General features: G+C 43.9%; 1 protein-coding gene and 1 long non-coding RNA gene across 3 annotated transcripts in view; one reads left to right on the top strand and one right to left on the bottom strand.

The window, feature by feature from the left end:
• Nucleotides 1–20,425, bottom strand: part of FRAS1 (Fraser extracellular matrix complex subunit 1) — a 660,838-nt gene that overhangs the window by 570,172 nt on the left and 70,241 nt on the right. The gene's annotated exons all lie outside the window — the stretch shown is intronic.
• Nucleotides 14,368–15,786, top strand: LOC120913904. Of its 2 annotated transcripts, XR_005743591.1 has the most exons (3): nucleotides 14,368–14,741; nucleotides 15,295–15,495; nucleotides 15,579–15,786. It is a non-coding gene; the product is annotated as an uncharacterized LOC120913904 (long non-coding RNA). The 2 variants fall into 2 exon arrangements; XR_005743588.1 differs by lacking the exon at nucleotides 14,368–14,741 and having other exon boundaries at nucleotides 14,786–15,495.

The following is a 20,425-nucleotide window of genomic DNA, read 5'->3' as shown; positions in this document are numbered from 1 at the left end:
GAACGTTTCCTTTAAAGAACAATATTATTGGTTAGCACACAGAACATAAAACTAACTTGTATCTTCATATCTGGGAACAGATGCCAAGGAGAAATTGGAACAAAGTATCCGTTTAAATGAATTAGGAACCTGCCAAAACTTCAACTATATAAGCTGATGTCTTATTTTCTTTAATAAATTCTGTCCAGTGAGATATTAACATCATTTATCCTAAATGTGAAAAATCTTTCTGTGAACTGATCCCTACTGACCTTTTGAATTCTATTAGTATTTGCTTACTTTGCTGTTTAATTATTATTTTTTTGCAATTGCAATTCGCAAAAGCAAAACTGTATACCTATTATTGGCAAAGGCAGCTAATATTTCCAACTATAATGCAGGAAACCAGAGATGGAAAATACAAAGGAAATGAAAAATGAAGTACAAATGTTTATTATGTTGTTTAGTAAAAAATAAAGACACGAATACCAATAATTACAAATCCCTATTATAATGTACCCAATGCACTGACTAACATTTGTGCCTTCCATATTTTCAAACAAATCCAGAGGGTTTTAATGGCTTCAGAGGTAACAGTAGATACTTATCTCCAATTTCCTAAAGGATAACTGTACTTTTGGTACCCCTTCCTCCCAGTCCTAATCGTGGACAGCCTTTGCATGGAATAATTATGGGTTCTAATGCCCAGCCTGACCGGGAGAATTTTCATGAGGTGGCTGTGTGGCTCCCAGCTAGTTGCACAGCAAATATCTACAATGAAAAGCAGAGGGGTAAATGCAAGATCTGGCTGGGATGCTGGGGTGGGTGCAAGGCTTAAATGGTGAGGTCCCATTAACACTCAGCAAATAGGTGGCGACTGCAAGCACCTCTGGTAGTGCTATAGGTTGTATAATTTGTGAAGACGTTTTAGTCTATAAAGCAAGACATGGCAAATACAGCAATGAAAAAGAAAAAAAGCAACAAAATTTAAAAATAAAGAAACTTTTTTCTAGCTTCCCTTCATTTAAAATGCAAAACACCTGATCAAAGGAAATAGGTAACATTTTGGAAGTGTAAATGTTACTTGTTTATATACAGACGAGATCAATCAGGAAAATTATTTTACCATGGTGATAAACAGCTGTGAAATGCTTTGAAAACTAAATAACTTCAGCTATTTTTTTTTAAATATACAAACAAAAGGAATTTGTGAGAAAAAAATGCTGAGATTGTTATTTCAAGTACATTTTGCAATTGTGCCATTTTGTTGGATTTCAAATATGATAAAAACTTGCAAAATAAAATAAAATAGTTTTACTAGATTTAGCTTAAACCCAATATATCCATCGCGCGGCTGAAATAGACCACCTTGCTGCATACCAATTGACCTCTAATACCGTATTGTTGGTAAGTTTAGAGGTTTAGCTGATTGCCCCTATGGAGATTTATACAATTGTATGGATTATCCCTGATACCCAAAAGCACATAATTAAACACTCTTTGAAAATATGGGACCAGATGAAATATTTAGATAGGCTATTGTCACCACATATGTCTTTGGCTACCATACGTTACAACCCTTCCTTTCTTCCCGGTAAAATTGTTGACACTGAAAGATGTGTTAAGCTTTGATACACTGCAAACATCTGATCACATCCCTCCGATGGAACTGCTTCAATATCCACAAATTCACACCTACTTAAATCAACAATGAAACACGCAGATTCACCTTTAAAGCTCACTTCCTTCTAACACATTTGTGGTAGTGACCCATTAGTGAAAGGCACATTCTTAGAATGCTTATAATTTATTTATAATTCTTTATCTGAGAGTGATGCCGCGTACACACGATCGGTTCACCTGATGAAAACGGACCGATGGATTTTTTCATCAGATATCCGATGAAGCTGTCTTTCATCAGTCGTGCCTACACACCATCAGTTAAAAATCCAATCGTGTCCAACGCGGTGATGTAAAACACAACGACGTGCAGAGAAAAATGAAGTTCAATGCTTCCGAGCATGCGTCGACTTGATTCTGAGCATGCGTGGATTTTTGACCGATGGATTTCCCCACAGACGATCGTTTTTTTTCTATCGTTTTTTTAACCATCAGATAATTTTAAAACAGGTTCTAAGTTTTTTCACTGATGGGAAAAAAAACGATGGGGCCCACACACGATCGGTTCGTCTGATGAAAGCGGTCCATTTTCATCAGACGAACCGATCGTGTGTACAGGGCATTACACTTCTGACCATTTCGTTTACACTCTACATTAGGAAAATGATCTTGGAGTCTCACTGGTGCAACAATAATGGACCGAAAAATGGAACATTACTACTCATGGCTCATGAGATCTTCCCTTTTGGAGGGCAACTATAACCTTCTCTAGTGGCATATGGTTCTCTCTAAAATTGCAAATGTTGCATAGGATTCCTCAGATCATTGCTTCCAGGGCTGTGGTTTGACTAACACTTTGATATATGTGTGGTGGGAATGTCCATGATTCAAAAGATTTTGGATGAGAGTGTATCAACAACAGTTTTGGGAAATCACCTTTCCCGAAAAATCCATGTGAAGCCTTGCTCAAACTTTAAGCCTTCTACATTCACCCCCAATCAATTTAAATTAGTATCTTTTATCTTTACTGCCACTAGACAAACCCTGGTGAAGACATGGAAATATGGTATTTCGACTATTGCACAGGTCAAGCAAAAAAAAAAAACTCATGGTATCTGTTCATTGAAATTAGCTAGCATCTATTTTACACAAACAAAAATCAAAAATAATTCCTATCTCTTTGTACAGTAGTTATTTCTAAGTGCAACAAATACTACATAATCACACCTTCGAAGATTTCTAATGTTTTTAATGTTTGGCATAATGACTCGTGCATGTCCTTATGAATAGTCATAATGTTGGTAGATTTTGTGGACTGGATTTGACTTAAAACGTATCTATGGTTAAAATATCAAATCTTTTATTTCCACATTGTATTTCAATTACTTCTAGCCTACTACTGAATTCTGTGACAAGTGTTCACTCTGCCCTAGGGCGTGGGAACTGTTGTGTCAGAGAATTCGCAGAGCCTGCCTTCTGAACTACAGAGGTGCTGAGACAAGGTGTTTAAAGAGGCAGAGTCAGTAGAGGCAGGCAGGCAGGAAGGTACCATGGGATTTGTAGTCCTTAAACTGAAAGTAAACAGCAGAGGAGAAGTTGCAAAGCATGCAGGGAATCTAGAAAGTTCTGGCAAGAGATGGCCAAGAAAGCTTTTATTGTATTGTCAAATATAACTATCATTTGTATTGTTATTACAATGCTAATGTTATAAAATGAAAGTGTATGCTGTGATCATAAATTTACTTTAAATTGTTTGTTTTTATAGTTATTGCCTATATATAAACCTATAGCCTTAAGACTGCAACAGGCTGTCACTGTTTTGTAGCCTAAAGCGGAACTTTACTCATCAAGCTAACCATTTCCCAAAACAATTACACTCATGAATGATAACTGTCACAGTGACTTTTTCTGTCAACCAAACTGTGAAGTCATAAATTGGCTAGAGCAGGGCTTTACAAATTTGCTTTGAATCTACAGTAGGAGCCAGCTAAAAAACTTAGAAGCCAGTTCTTTTATAAGCTAACAAAGAGCGCTGACCTGTGAACAGTGCTCTCTGTGTTTGTAAACACAGGAATCTGTGCTGTGAATGGCTACAGCCAATCAGCAGGTCTCAGCCATAAATCATTGGCCAGGACCTGCTGACAAAATCCCACTGTAGTACATGCACGGCCCAAAACCGGAACAGGCTGGATCATGTACATGTACATTATCCAGCCTGCCAATGCCACCCGCCTGCAGTAAATGTACTGTGGGCGGGTGGGAAGCAGTTATTATATTTATAAGGGGGAAGTTGCACTGCATTTTTTTTGGGTGGTGGGACACACCTATATAAGTGGGTGGTAGGACACCCTATATAAGTGAACCCCAATTAGAGACCAACCGGTGGTCCCAAAGTGAGGGGGGGTCGCTAATATAAGGGAAATCTGATCTAATGGGAGGGGGTCTCTAAGGGGGGTGCTAATATAAAGGGACTCTAATTCATTCATTCATTCATATAATGGGGGTCTCTAATGGGGGGTGCTGAAAGCTGATCTAAAGGCTGGTCAGCAACCATTATATCGACAGTCAACATCTCTCATTAGAGACCCCCATTAGCTCACAATCCCCTTATATCAGCACCCCCTGCCCTCTTTGACTTCTATTAGATTGCCTATGAATAATACCTTACCGGCAGGATGGACGAGGATTCTGAAAGCTAGAGAGCACTGTGTTAGGGGGCAGGGCTGGGAGGTGGAGCAAAAAAAAATCCCATTTGTGCACAGCTGCTAAAGCGTGATTTGTTGCTAGGACACTGGACGGTCCTAGCAACTAAACACTGCAAAGTGCAAGGGAGATCATTGAGAGAAGATGAGTGGAAGAGGGGGGCTGCCGTGGGGGAGAAGGCAGAGAGCACAGGCAGATGCGGCCGACAGGAATCATCACTGGATTTGACGATACTGGTTCCCACACTGGTTGGCTGCATCCCAGGACATAAAGTGTATTACTAGTGTATTAATAACAGGAATAACAAGTGAAAATAAAGTGAAAAAAATCTGAAAAAAAGAAAATAAATAAATCTACCTCATATCGAGACTAGAAAACTGCAATTTCTTACCCGTATTTGCCGGTGTATAAGGCGACCGGGCGTATAAGACGACCCCCTAATTTTACAGTTTAAGATTTTTTGCCTGTACTCACCGTATAAGACGACCCCCCTTCCGACGCTTCATATTTTTTCCTTCTGGAGCCATATTCTTCTTCATTCTTGCTGGAGCTGGAGCCAAATTCTTCTTCCTTCTTGCTGTAGCCAATAACGGCGAGCGATGTATTCTTTTAATAAATACAAAGCCTGCTTGGATTGGCAGAGGCTCTAACATCATCAGCCCACGCCTCTCTTGACTTTCAAACCCAATCCGAGCAGGCTACTGTATGTAGCCTGCTCGGATTGGCAGAGGTTGTTACTCCAATTCGAGCAGGCTCTGTATTCATTTAAATACATCGCTCACCGGGATTGGCTAAGCGGTATATACTGTATGTGGCCGAAGCTACATACAGTATTACCGCACATCCAGCAGGCATCCGAGCAGCTGACACGGCGTATAAGATGACCCCTGCTTTTTGGCCATTTTTTTTAAGTGTAAAAGGTAGTCTTATACGCCAGCAAATACAGTACATAATTGTTTTTTGGTTTAGATAACCTTTCATGTGAGCCATCAATTTACTGATGCAGGCTGGTAATTTTACTTTTATAAATCTGGAATGGGCACTATACAATTTGCAGGCTTTGTGAGAGCTTTGTGAGACCTTTGTGAGAGCTGTGCTAGTATTCCTATGTTGTCTGCAATACAACCATCCCCAGAACATTATTATTTTTTTATCATCCCCAGAACATGTAGGGGGAGCACTGGACATGGATCTCCAATCAAAACAAATAGTAGTCCTAAGCTCAGCCGGTGGCTTAGGTTTGGCAGCTCTCCACAAAACAGGGGTTACTCGTGAGGGCAGAGATCACCCAAACTGAGTAATTATGTATCTATGAGGCAGGAGTGACAAATAATGTTATTCAAAAGAATTGAACAAAAAAGGGGTTGATTTAGTAAAGGCAAATATACTGTTTCAGTTGCAAGAGAATTGTCACTTAGCTTAGTGAATGTAGTGAAAATTCACTTTGCAAAGGATACCCAGTCATATACAAGGAAAATAAGAAAGAGGACAATTTTTCTTTGCAAACAATTGGATGATGGAAGTCAGAGTTGCACCTCATTAAGCTAGGGAAAAATTCAATTGCAAAATTAAAATTTCCTTTTCATTCCTTTCGCAAACCCACAATCTACAGTTTACAGTGTACATATTGGCCCGGATTCTCGTAGCACTTACGCTGGCGTATCTCGAGATACGCCATGTAAGTGTCAATGTGCGCCGTCGTATCTGTGCGCCGTGCCCATAGAAACAGATACACCTGAAAATAGGCTTCCTCCGACTGACGTAAGTTTCCTACGCCGTCGTATCCTGGGCGCATATTTACGCTGGCCGCAAGGGGCCCTCCCATTGATTTACGATTTGAATATGCAAATGACTGAGATACGCCGATCCACGAACGTACTTGCGCCCGGCGCATTAATATACGCGGTTTACGTAAGTCGTACGTCCGGCGTAAAGTTAAGCCTCATAAAGCAGGTGTAAGTCATGGTAAGGTATGGCCCGTCGTATTTTACGTTGTTTACGTAGTAGTACGTGAATAGTGCTGGGCGTAGTTTACGTTCACGGCATTGAGCCGTCGTATCTTAGGGAGTATATTCGACGTGATTCTGAGCATGCGCACTGGGATACGTCCACGGGACGGCGCATTCGCCGTTCGTTCGGCCCATCATTTGCATGGGGTCATGCTTCATTTAAATGGATCACGCCCACTTCCACCCACTTTGAATTAGGCCGGCTTACGCCTACGATTTTACGTTACGCCGGCGCAACGTTGGGAGCAAGTGCTTTGTGAATACTGTGCTTGCCTCTCTGTGTTACGTCGGCGTAGCGCATATGAGATGCGCTACGCCGGCAGAAATATGTGCCGATGTATCTGAATCCGGCCCATTGTTTGTAGCTTTACAAACATACCTTACATTGTGCACATTTAACTCATCTACTGTGGAATTAGATTTAGATATGCTTTAGCTCTGCCATTTAGTGTATATACCCATGAGCTTTAAATTGTCATAAGTGAAGATTATTAGGACCATAGGTGTTTTAGTTTGATTGAATAAAGAAAGTTATGATGAATTAACACATGAACTTGTCCAGCGTGCCCATACATAGGCAAGTCTTCCCACTAATAACATTATGACGATGGTATGGAATTTTCCACTGGGGTTTTATTATGACTTTCAAATACCAGTTTGAGGCACACAGCTGGTATCAGCCCTCTAGGCGACAAGTACGGTACATGCAAATCTGTGCCTTGCGTAGTCTTCATATAAAAAGAGGCCTACAATTATTATATCCAGCGGACAGCTGTTTCTCTGTGCTACATGTTATCTCTCACAGGCTCTCATGTGTCTTTATAGGCTGATCTGCTAATTAGATGTTCCTGTAATTTAATATATTGCTCCTGCCCCGGTGTGTTAGTACTTTTAAATAAGTTAATCTATAACCATATAAACAGCACCAAATGCAACCATTTTTCTGAAAGCAATATACCGATTTTTTTTAAAACTTTTCCTGACATTTTACATCTTTTCAGAAACAGTCCTTGAGAAGTTTCTTTAACCACATGCTGACCAGCGCACGACAATATACGACGGCACAATGGCACGGCTGCGCAAATGGGTGTACAGGTACGTCCCCTTTAACTTGCGGCATTGTGGGCACGCATGCCTGCCGCGTGCTCTGTGACTGTGCCCCCTCGGGACCCGCGGACTCGATGTCCGCCGGTGTCCCGCGATCGTGTCACGGAGTGACAGAACGGGGGGATGCAAACAAGGCATTTTCCTGTTCTGCCTAGTGACAGGACAGAGATCTACTGCTCCCTGTTGTCGTGTTACTGGTAGCCCAGTCCACCCCCTCCCCCCACCATTAGAACCCCTCCCTAGGACATACTTAACCCTTTCAGCGCACCCTAATGTTTAACCCCTTCCCTGCCAGTGTCATTTACACAGTAACTGCATTTTTATAGCACTGATCGCTGTATAAATGACAATGGCCCCAAAATAGCAAAATAGTGTTCGATGTGTCCGCCATAATGTTGCAATCACAATAAAAATCGCAGATCGCCGCCATTACCAATAAAAAATAATAATAAAACAATGTCATAAATCTATCCCCTATTTTGTAGACGCTATAACTTTTGCGCAAACCAATCAATATACGCTTATTGCAATTTTTTTTACCAAAAATATGTAGGAGAACACATATCGCCCTTAAACTGAGAAAAAATATATATATTTCTTTATATATATTTTTGGGGGATATTTATTATGTTAAAAAGTAAAAAATATTGCTTTTTTTTAATTATTTTTGCTCTTTTTTTCATTTTTCGTGCAAAAAATTAAAACCACAGAGATGATCAAATACCGCCAAAAGAAAGCTTTATTTGTGGGAAAAAAAGGACGTCAATTTTGTTTGGGTGCAACGTTGTACAACTGCGCTAGTCAGTTAAAGCGATGCAGTGCCGTATCGTAAAAAGTGCTCTGGTCAGGAAGGGGGTACATTTTTTCCATGGCTGATGTGGTTAAGGTATGTTTTGTACTAATATTTCAAAAACGACAACCGTAAGAATGCAGTATAGTTCTGAACGATGTGGCACTACAGATGTCACTACATCTTCTATCTAGCAAAGGCTCACAGTGGGGTTGATTTACTAATAATGGAGAATGTTAAATCTGGTGCAGCTGTGCATGGCAGTCAATCAGCTTCTAACGTCAGTTTGTTCAATTAAGCTTTGACCAAAAGAAAACTGGAAGCTGATTGGTTTCTATGCAGAGCTGCACCAGATTTTGCACTTTCCAGTTTTAGGAAATCAACAAATCAACTCCACTGTTTATTTCTTAAAGCAGTAAACCACATAAAAAAAATGGGCTTGAGCAGTTTAAGTCATAATGTGCTAGTATGCATCATATACTAGCACTGCCCTCTGATTTTGATTAAAGTGTATTGTATTTACTGTAGGAGTAGCTGTTTAGCGCACAGCTCTAAAAGGAACTACATGGGTATGCCGTTCCTTCAGAGCGCATGCACCAGTGACATCACCAGCTCCATCTAAAGTACCGTAAATATCTTTCAAATGGTGGGCGTTTAGGAGGTTATTTATTGTACCTATAGGCAAGCCTTATTATAGGCTTATCTATGGGTAAACATCATACATAGATCACAGATATGTATAACTGCACCTTTCTAGCATAATCTTCATTTTATGCAAAAAAACTTTTTAACCCTTTTAAAACATCGATCTAAAAAAATGTAAATAAGAAAGATCTGTGACTTTTAGGTGCCCCTTTATAATGCATACCAGATGTATAACATCTACCCTTCTGTTCTCTAGTGCAGGTTTAAAATCACACAACCTCAATCCCCACAAAGACACTGCACATCAAAGTCATACCAAGTGTCCTTTCTGTATTCATGCTGCTCTTCTCCTTATTAACTTCTCTAAGCAGAGATTTGATGTAATACATATACACACTTAAGGCCCCTTTCACACGGACGGATAGAATGGTGTTTCAGCTGCGGATTTTACCGCAGCTAGAAGCACACAATGCTTTCCTATGACACCCTTCACACACTGTGGTTACCTGCAGTTTTGTTACCCATGGTTTTGTGCGGATAGAAAAAATAGAATTGAATGCGTCCAGCTGCGATGTACCGCAGCTATCAGCACATAACCGCAAGTAATCGCAGTGTACTGTGTCAGCTGCGTTTGGTATGAATCTTGAGGGGGAACTCTACGCCAAATTTCAAATAAAAAGCCGGCATGGGTTCCCCCTCCAAGAGCATACCAGGCCCTTGGGTCTGCTATGGATTTGAAGGGGAACCCCCGTATACAGAAAAAACGGCGTGGGGTCCCCCCCAAGATCCATACCAGACCCTTTTCTGAGCACGCAGTCCAGCCGGTCAGGAAAGGGGGTGGGGACGAGCGAGCGCCCCCCCCCTTAACCGTACCAGGCCGCATGCCCTCAACATGGGGTTGTAGGTGCTTTGGGGCAGGGGGGTGCCCTGCGGCCCCCCCACCACCCCAAAGCACCCTGTCCCCATGTTGATGAGGACAGGGCCTCTTCCCGACAACCCTGGCCGTTTGTTTCAGGGTCTGCGGGCGGGGAGCTTATTGGAATCCGGGAGCTCCCTTTAATAAGGGGCCCCCCAGATCCCGGCCCCCTCACCCTAGGTGAATGAATATGGAGTACATCGTACCCCTACCCATTCACCTGCAGGAAAAAAAAAACACACTACACAGGTTTTTAAAGTAATTTATTAGTCAGCCCTGGGGGTCTTCCGACTTTTCTGCTCTTTCGGGGGGTGTTCTGCTGAGGCCCCCGCTTTCCTCTTTAGCTCTTTTATGAGCGGGGCCCCCGGGCTTCTTCAACGTCTTCTGCTGGGGGGGGGGTCCCGGTCTTCACCTCCGCCTGGTTCTCTTCTGCCGGGGGCCCCCGCTTTCTTCTTTAGCTCTTTTACGAGCGGGGGGCCCCGGGCTTCTGTCGCCTTCTGCCGGGGGGGGTGGTCCTGGTCTTCACCGCCGTCTGGTTCTCTTCTGCCGGGCCTCCCCAGCTTTCTTCTTTAGCTCTTTTACGAGCAGGGAGGCCCCGGGCTTCTGTCGCCTTCTGCCTTCTTCTCTTCTTCGATGTTGACACGTTGCTTCCTCCCGCTGTAATGCGGTATGCGCGGCTCGCAACGATTTATATAGGCCTCTTATGATGTCACAGTCCCATCATGCTCCGGGTGGTGACGACATAAGATGTACAGGGTTCCCCTTAAAATCCATAGCAGACCCAAGGGCCTGGTATGCTCTTGGAGGGGGAACCCATGCCGTTTTTTTATTTGAAATTTGGCATGGAGTTCCCCCTGTCTTCACCGCCGTCTGGTTCTCTTCTGCCGGGGGCCCCCGCTATCTTCTTTAGATCTTTTACGAGCGGGGGTCCCGGGCTTCTGTCACCTTCTGCCGGGGGGGGGGTGGTCCCAGTCTTCACCGCTGTCTGGTTCTCTTCTGCCGGGGGCCCCCGCTTTCTTCTTTAGCTCTTTTACAAGCGGGGGGCCCCGGACTTCTGTCGCCTTCTGCCTTCTTCTTCTTCGATGTTGACACGTCGCTTCCTCCCGCTGTAATGCCGTGTGCGCGGCTTGCACCGATTTATATAGGTCTCTTATGATGTCACAGTCCCATCATGCTCCGGGTGGTGACGACATAAGGGGGCAGATATCACCCGTTGACCCCGCCCCCTTATGTCGTCACCACCCGGAGCATGATGGGACTATGATGTCATAAGAGGCCTATATAAATCGGTGCGAGCCGTGCACACCGCATTACAGTGAGAGGAAAAGAGCGGAGAAGTCAGAAGAAGACCCCCGGAGCTGACTAATAAATTACTGTGTAGTGTGTTTTTTTTACATTTTTTTTCCTCCAGGTGAATGGGTAGGGGAACAATGTACCCCATACTCATTCACCTAGGGTGGGGGGGCCGGAATCTGGGGGCTCCCCTTTAAAGGGAGCTCCTGGATTCCTATAAGCTCCCCGCCTGCAGACCCTGACAACCAACAGCCAGGGTTGTCAGGAAGAGGCCCTGTCCTCATCAACATGGGGACAGGGTGCTTTGGGGTGGGAGGGGCTGCAGGGCGGCGCCCCTGCCCCAAAGCCCCTACCCCCATGTTGAGGGCATGCGGCCTGGTACGGTTAAGGAGGGGGGTGCATGTTCGTCCCCACCCCCTTTCCTGACCGGCCGGGCTGCGTGCTCAGATAAGGGTCTGGTTTGGATCTTGGGGGGGACTCCATGCCGTTTTTTCTGCGTACAGGGTTCCCCCTAAAATCCATAGCAGACCAAGGGCCTGGTATGCTCTTGGAGGGGGAACCCATGCCGGTTTTAATTTTAAATTTGGTGTGGAGTTCCCCCTCAAGATTCATACCAGACACAGTGCTTGGTATTGGCAGGGATCCAAGTCGGATCCCCGTTCAATATCGTGCCGCGGCTAAACACAACCGCAGCTAATCGCACTGTACAAATGCAGCAGACCGCTGTGCCTGGAGTCTTGAATTTCAGGAGAACATAAACATGCTTTTACTGCGGCAGAACAGCTGTCCGTGTGAAAGGGGCCTAAGAGTCTCCACTTTCCATACTGCTATAAATGTAGCTATAGTTCACAGAGCAATGAAGCCGACTCATTGATTACAGAATTCAAGTAAAAAATACTATTGTTCAAACCCCAATACTAGCCATTTTCACATGTTGGGTAGATGTAAAAAGAGTAAAAACTTGTTAAGTTTTTACTGTTGTCAAATATTGTTGTCCATGACCTTGCTGAGGGGATCTACTCAGTGAAATCATCAACTGTCACTGACACAGGTGGCTACAGACAATAATATTTAAAGTAATAATACACAGATATTCTACTTCTTCCCCATTTTACTGAAAAAAAACAGCAATTTTGAATCAAAAAGAATATTCCTTACTTTCTGCTATAAAACATTCCCAAAAAATAAATAAATGTAAAATCGAATTTCTTCATCAGTTTAGGCCAATATGTATTCTGCTACATATTTTTGGTGATCCCAATAAGCGTTTATTGACTGGTTTGCGCAAAAGTTATTGCGTCTACAAATTATAGGTTAGATTTATGGCATTTTTATATTTATGTATTTATGTTACTAGTAATGGCGGCGATCAGTGATTTTGAGCGGGACTGTGACATTGTGGCGGACAAATCTGACCCTAAGTGACACTTTTTGGGGACCAATGACACCAATACAGTGATCTGTGCTAAAAAAAATGCACTGATCTCTGTATAAATGACACTGGCAGGGAAGGGGTTAACACCAGGGGCGATCAAAGAGTTAAGTGTGTCCTAGGAGGTTTTATAAATGTGAGAGGGAGTGTTACACTGGAGGAAAACAGATCATATTTCAGCTTAGCTGAAACAGAAGATCTCTCTTTTCCTCACTGACCGATCAGCAGTGTGCCTTGTTTACATAGGCTGGAGAGTGCAAAATCAGGCTCACTTGTGCATAGAAACCAATCAGCTTCCAGGTTTTGTTGCTAAAGGTTACTTGAACAAGCTGAGGTTAGAAGCCGATTGGTTTCTAATCAGAAGTTAGTCTGATTTTGCACTCTCCAGCTTTAGTAAATGAACGACATAGTCTCTATTATTTTCATATACTTCTTTGATCTGAAGCGCCTGGTTGATCCTTTCTTCCAAACTGGCCACACAGAGAATAGAAGCTGATCTGTGTTAGCGTGCTCAGTTGAAAATCAGCTGAAAGTCAGTTGAAAATTCTGGAACTTTGGGCCAAATCCACAAAAGGGATACAACGGCGTAACTGCTGTTACTCCGTCGTATCCCTGTTCCTAACTATGGAACTGATCCACAGAATCAGTTTTTCATAGTTAGGGAGAAGATCCGGCATGTGTAAGGGACTTACACTGCTGGATATTAGAATGCAGTACCGCATCCGCCGCTGGGGGCATTTCGTGTCGAAATGCCGCCTCGGGTATGCAAATTAGCACTTACGGAGATCCACGAAGCTTTTCAGCTTAGTTTTTTCTCCGTAAGTTTTATTTTGCATACGCAAAATTAGGGCTGCTTTTACAAGGTGTAAAGTTAGTACACCATGTAAAAGCAGACCTTTCTGTCCAGCGACGCGATTTTTTTTTAAATTAGATTTTTTTTTTTCGCCGTATCTTTTTTTTTTTTCCTGACGCAACTTTATTGACCCGACGCGATCCACAAAGCACGGCGTAACGTAATTTTGCGCTATGCACGTCGGGAAAATGACGTCGCGAGCATGCGCAGTATGGCCGGCACGGGAGCGCGCCTCATTTAAATGGGAATCGCCCCCATTTGAAGAGGAACGCCTTGCGACGGCGGAATTTAAGTTACACAGCCCAAAATTTCTAGGTAAGTGCTTTGTGGATCGGGCACTTAGGTAGAAATTTTAGGGCAGTGTAACTTAAATGGAAAAATTTACGTTAGGCACGATCTTTGTGGATTTGGCCCTTTAGTCCAGAATTTTAAGAAGGGTGAACAGGCAGGAATTTAAATGCTGTGTTTCTTTTGCATTCCACTTACTTACCTGCCTGTCCGTTCTTGTACAGTGTGCAGCTCATTGTACAAATTTGGCAATGCCGACTGACTGAACTTCCGCACATGCACGGGAGTGATGTCATCCCCGCCCGGCCAATGACAATGGCCAGAGATTGAGATCTGCAAGTTGGCTGCCTGAAGATGTCAGCGGCTGAGCGCTGAGCTCAGGGATGCCACATCCCTAGAGCTGAGGTGTGTATAGTTCAGTATTAAATAACTATGAATTACATTAGCTGTTTACTTGCCAATGGATTTGTTTTTCTGTTCATGCAGTTCTGGGACTTGATTTTCCTCTGCAGCAGTTAACACATTTTCAGGACTAGGTCCTACACCTAGCCTGTGACTGCACAGTAAAAAGAGAAGCAGCAGACCAATGAGCTCATCTCTCTATCAGGCCTCGTACACACGACCGTTTTCCTCGACAAAATCCATCAAGAAACTTGGTGGCAGAGCTTTTTTGCAGAGGAAAACGGTCATGTGCGCCGAGGGAGCCGCACCAGGGCCGCTAGTGCAGCGGCCCTTACGTCATCTCCGTGATCTATGGGGAAGCCTGGAGCCAGCATGTGTTTAGCCCCCACTCATGGCCACGCCCACTGGCATAAAAAAGATAGTCTGCCTGTGAGTCAAGTCTTGATTCCAGGCAGCTGAGCATGGACAGCAGTGTTAAGCCCCCATTCATGGCCACGCCCACTGGCATATAAAAGACAGTCTGCCTGTGAGTCAAGTCTTGATTCCAGGCAGCTGAGCATTGACAGCAGTTCATTCCTTTTATCTCCTCCAACATTGGAAGCCTGGGTCTTCCCTGCACTGTCTGCAGCCTAGATCTGAATACTCAACAACAAGCTCTACAAGCCCACAATTTACCTACTCATATCCATTCAATCCCTTATCAGGTAACGGCACCCTTTTATTAGTACACTCCTATGTTGATTTTTCAACTTTCACTCCCCCCTTCTTTTTGTTTTTTTGTTTTCTTGTTTATTTATTTATTTATTTATTTTTATTTTCATATATTTCCAACATTTTTACTATCACCATATGTATCCACATATTCTTTGATGGTCCACATAACATACACATTGTAATGTGTCTCACACATCCCCACCCATGGACACGCACTCTTTACCAGACTAATAAAGTCTCTTAATCACTTTTGTCTGCCAATGGAGCACTCTTATACTATTTTTATATTAAGTACCTTAATATACACATCAATTCCTGACCATTATTCATTGACTAGTTACCCCTTCGGGTCATCAATGAGTAGATCTAATTCAATAAAGAAGAAAAAAGGAAAAAATGTTTTTTTTTCTTTTTTTTCTCAGATAAGATTATAAACCTGCTGCCAGTCCCTCTTTTTTATATACATGCCTTACCCACAGATAATCCTACACTTTAGCACAATATGCTATGATTTAATATTTCTAATTCTCTTCAATTACACAGGGCTAACCCATTGGGGGCACTCTGCAGGCACCGGCTCCCCTGATCCTCGGAGGGCGTCCACTGTGCGGCTCCTTGCAACCCCCCTGGGGTCTGTTTTGGTTTCCCTCTCTCCCCCATGGGGTTGTGGGTGGCGCTCCCTTCGGATTTTCTAACGGCTCTGCAGACCTCTGGTCATTACAAAACCCACTTCATTCGTTAACGGTAAACCTTATTCTTGGGTCAATTTATGTGATTTATATTTATACTTTTTTGATCGCAAATTTATGTTATGTATATTTTTGTAGAATCAACCATCCCCCTGAAGAGACCACTTAGAGGTCGAAATGCGTCGGGGAACGCACATCACACAGCATAAAGCAATGTTGTATACATTTGTCCAATATTGTGGAATATGTATTGTATCACCAGATCCGTAAAGGGTTTTCTTTTAATTGTTATTGCATTTAAAATGTATGTTATTGACAACCATAAAATAAACCATGTTTTATTATATTACATTTGTTACACTTTTATACCTTTGCTGTCCAAAGCCCCGTGGGGTAAATTCCTTTTTCTACACGATTCAATCTTGGGGTTCGCAGCATTCTTGTCTCTTCGCTTATGTGTCTTTCCTCAGCCAACAAAAATTTTTTTGGGTGGATAAACACCCGTTCCCCTTGACACATTGAGACTTGACTTGAACTGTGCGTTTTTTCCGCCCTGTCATTAAACCCCTGCATCCCCACTTGCACCTTGACATTTATTCAAGGATTACTTATGGGTGTTTCTCACCATAGATAAGACACCCATTATTTGTGGGACTAGAGTGAATGATTCCTTTCTTCTCTCTTCTCCCCACGCATCAGCAAGCATCTACCACGTACTTCTGAATTGCATTTCTGCTCAGACACCCACAGGGGTATCTGCTGGGGATCACACACACGCATGGGTTTTCATGATATGGAATTAGCACACAGCTCATGTAAATATTTTTGATGTATAGTTCACATGCATTTTATGACACCGTTCTACACCATCATGTGCATTATTGCCATGTTTGCAACCAGTTTTTATTGTAGCCGGTCATCCGGGGAGGCCCCTCTGTGCCCCCGGGTGGGGGGGGGGTTTCCGCGGTCCCATGGGGGTTCCCGACAAGGTGGTGGGGGGCGGTGGAGTGTTCCACATTCCCACCCCCCCTTTTTCTGCTCAGGTGCGGCCGGGGGTTCTCGACCGCCCACTGGGCTTTGCCTTGCCGGCGGCGTTCTGCGATCATCCCCGTATGGCCGTGGCGGGCTGCGCGCGCATGAGGCGCCGGCGTGCGCGGCTCGTCACGACGTCATGCAGCTTGCGACGGGGGTGACGACAGTGGTCGGGGTCCCCCGACCTTCCGGAGCGCCGAGGGAGCCGCACCAGGGCCGCTAGTGCAGCGGCCCTTACGTCATCTCCGTGATCTATGGGGAAGCCTGGAGCCAGCATGTGTTTAGCCCCCACTCATGGCCACGCCCACTGGCATAAAAAAGATAGTCTGCCTGTGAGTCAAGTCTTGATTCCAGGCAGCTGAGCATGGACAGCAGTGTTAAGCCCCCATTCATGGCCACGCCCACTGGCATATAAAAGACAGTCTGCCTGTGAGTCAAGTCTTGATTCCAGGCAGCTGAGCATTGACAGCAGTTCATTCCTTTTATCTCCTCCAACATTGGAAGCCTGGGTCTTCCCTGCACTGTCTGCAGCCTAGATCTGAATACTCAACAACAAGCTCTACAAGCCCACAATTTACCTACTCATATCCATTCAATCCCTTATCAGGTAACGGCACCCTTTTATTAGTACACTCCTATGTTGATTTTTCAACTTTCACTCCCCCCTTCTTTTTGTTTTTTTGTTTTCTTGTTTATTTATTTATTTATTTTTATTTTCATATATTTCCAACATTTTTACTATCACCATATGTATCCACATATTCTTTGATGGTCCACATAACATACACATTGTAATGTGTCTCACACATCCCCACCCATGGACACGCACTCTTTACCAGACTAATAAAGTCTCTTAATCACTTTTGTCTGCCAATGGAGCACTCTTATACTATTTTTATATTAAGTACCTTAATATACACATCAATTCCTGACCATTATTCATTGACTAGTTACCCCTTCGGGTCATCAATGAGTAGATCTAATTCAATAAAGAAGAAAAAAGGAAAAAATGTTTTTTTTTCTTTTTTTTCTCAGATAAGATTATAAACCTGCTGCCAGTCCCTCTTTTTTATATACATGCCTTACCCACAGATAATCCTACACTTTAGCACAATATGCTATGATTTAATATTTCTAATTCTCTTCAATTACACAGGGCTAACCCATTGGGGGCACTCTGCAGGCACCGGCTCCCCTGATCCTCGGAGGGCGTCCACTGTGCGGCTCCTTGCAACCCCCCTGGGGTCTGTTTTGGTTTCCCTCTCTCCCCCATGGGGTTGTGGGTGGCGCTCCCTTCGGATTTTCTAACGGCTCTGCAGACCTCTGGTCATTACAAAACCCACTTCATTCGTTAACGGTAAACCTTATTCTTGGGTCAATTTATGTGATTTATATTTATACTTTTTTGATCGCAAATTTATGTATATTTTTGTAGAATCAACCATCCCCCTGAAGAGACCACTTAGAGGTCGAAACGCGTCGGGGAACGCACATCACACAGCATAAAGCAATGTTGTATACATTTGTCCAATATTGTGGAATATGTATTGCATCACCAGATCCGTAAAGGGTTTTCTTTTAATTGTTATTGCATTTAAAATGTATGTTATTGACAACCATAAAATAAACCATGTTTTATTATATTACATTTGTTACACTTTTATACCTTTGCTGTCCAAAGCCCCGTGGGGTAAATTCCTTTTTCTACATGTGTATGTTTTTAGTTCTCTTTTTCCTCGTCGGAAGTCTCAATTTCCTCGTCGTGTTCCTCGTCAGGCTGGTTTACGGCGAGAAATACGTGTGTGTGTATGCTTAGAAACCCACGCATGCTCAGAATAAAGTATGAGACGGGAGTGCATCTTCGGTAAAAGTAGCGTTCGTAATGGAGATAGCACATTCGTCAAGCTGTAACAACTGAAAAGCTTGAATCGTCTCTCACCAAACTTTTACTTAACACGCAGTAACATGAGATTAGCAGAAGCAGTCCCAAGGGCGGCACCAATGGATTAGAACTTCCCCTTTAGTGCCGTTGTTTGTGTTGTACGTCACCGCATTTGAGAACGACGAGATTTTGTCTTGACAGTGTGTACGCGAAGAAAGCTTGACAAGATTCTCGACAAGCCTGACAAGGAACTCGTCGAGGAAAACGATGTTTCTTTTACGACGAGTTTCTCAGTCGTGTGTACGAGGCCTCAATCTGCTTCCTTTTCCTATCAGCATGTTCCTTGCTAGCACATGAGCACTGCAGCGGAACTTGGTGACTCCTTATACTGCTCCTCCCTCTCTCATTCTGAATGCTGGCATACAAGGCATTGCAAGGCTACTAAATTTAGGCACTTGAAATACTTGCATTTTTATATAATTATTTAATATTACTGAATACAGAGCTGTATTACCCTGTGTCTCTTATGTACCTGGAGTTCAACTTTAAAGCAGTGTTCGACAAATTCCAGGCGCCAGGTCGCCGTTGCGCCTAGAATTTTTGACCTGGCGCCCATGGCAGCAGAGTTGGGGTATCCTGAGAGCGTCGCCGCACATCCCCCCCACAACCGCGATCGCGCGATCCCCGCGATCGGGTTGTGCCGCTAATTGAGGCCGCGGCTTTGCGGCCTATGCATCGGGCATTATGGATAATGAAGCCGATGATACAAGCAAAGGTTGCGGGCGCTCCGCCTCCGGCCGCCTCTCGCCCCGGGGATTGGGGAATTTCTCAGAGGGGGCGGTGCCACGGCGAGTCAATGTGTATCATGCAGCCGATGCTACAAGCATAGGCTGCGGGCGCTCCGCCTCCGGCCGCCTCTCGCCCCGGGGATTGGGGAATTTCTCAGAGGGGGCGGTGCCACGGCGAGTCAACGTGTATCATGTAGCCGATGATACAAGCAAAGGCTGCGGACGCTCCGCCTCCGGCCGCCTCTCGTCCCGGGGATTGGGGAATTTCTCTGAGGGGGCGGTGCCACGGGGAGTCACAGGAACTGAGCTGCCCATGCTGTTCGCGCTCTGTGAGAACAAGGTTAAAGGTAAGAAAAAAAAAAAGAAGACAATACTTTTAAAACCGGAACAGTTATTAGTGTTGCTAGTGTGAACTCAGTGTTGCTAGTGTCAACCATAAGTGCAAAAATCCTATATAGTTATGGCATAACTATATAGGATTTTTGCACTTATGGTTCACACTAGCAAAGTTAGGGCACAGCACAGGCATGTTGATATTGTTCACTTTGCAGCAACTGTGCCCATCAATTGTGACCACTGTGCCATGCCATCAAACGCAGCCACTGTGCCATGCCATCAAACGTAGCCACTGTGCCATCAATTGTCACCACTGTGCCATGCCAAACGCAGCCACCGTGGCATCAATTGTCACCACTGTGCCATCAATTGTCACCACTGTGCCATGCCATCAAATGCAGCCACTGTGCCATGCCATCAAACGCAGCCACTGTGCCATCAATTGTCACCACTGTGGCATGTCATCAAACGCAGCCACTGTGCCATGCCAAACGCAGCCACTGTGCCATCAATTGTCACCACTGTGCCATGCCATCAATTGTCACCACTGTGCCATGCCATCAATTGTCACCACTGTGCCATGCCATCAAACGCAGTCACTGTGCCATGCCATCAAACGCAGCCACTGTGCCATGCCATCAAACACAGCCACTGTGCCATCAATTGTCACCACTGTGCCATGCCATAAATTTTTATATTGAAAATAAAGCTTTGTCGTTAAAAAAAAAAAAAAAAAACCTGGCTCCTAACTTTTTTAGCTGGCTCCTAGATTCCAAGCAAATTTGTCAAGCCCTGCTTTAAAGCTTGAACCATCTCTTACTTTCATAAATCAAGTGGTATTAGGCGTGACCGGAAGTGACGTGTGACCCCGTCCGACCGGAATTTACTGTTATCTCATGTTTTGGGATTATTATGCTTGTAAGCGCATTTTAGTCTATAATAAATTT

The sequence above is a fragment of the Rana temporaria genome, chromosome 1 (genome assembly GCF_905171775.1).
Source record: "Rana temporaria chromosome 1, aRanTem1.1, whole genome shotgun sequence".
Classification (NCBI taxonomy): domain Eukaryota; kingdom Metazoa; phylum Chordata; class Amphibia; order Anura; family Ranidae; genus Rana; species Rana temporaria.
The sequence above is the reverse complement of the archived record's forward strand: the minus strand, read 5'-3'. Positions and strand labels throughout refer to the sequence as shown.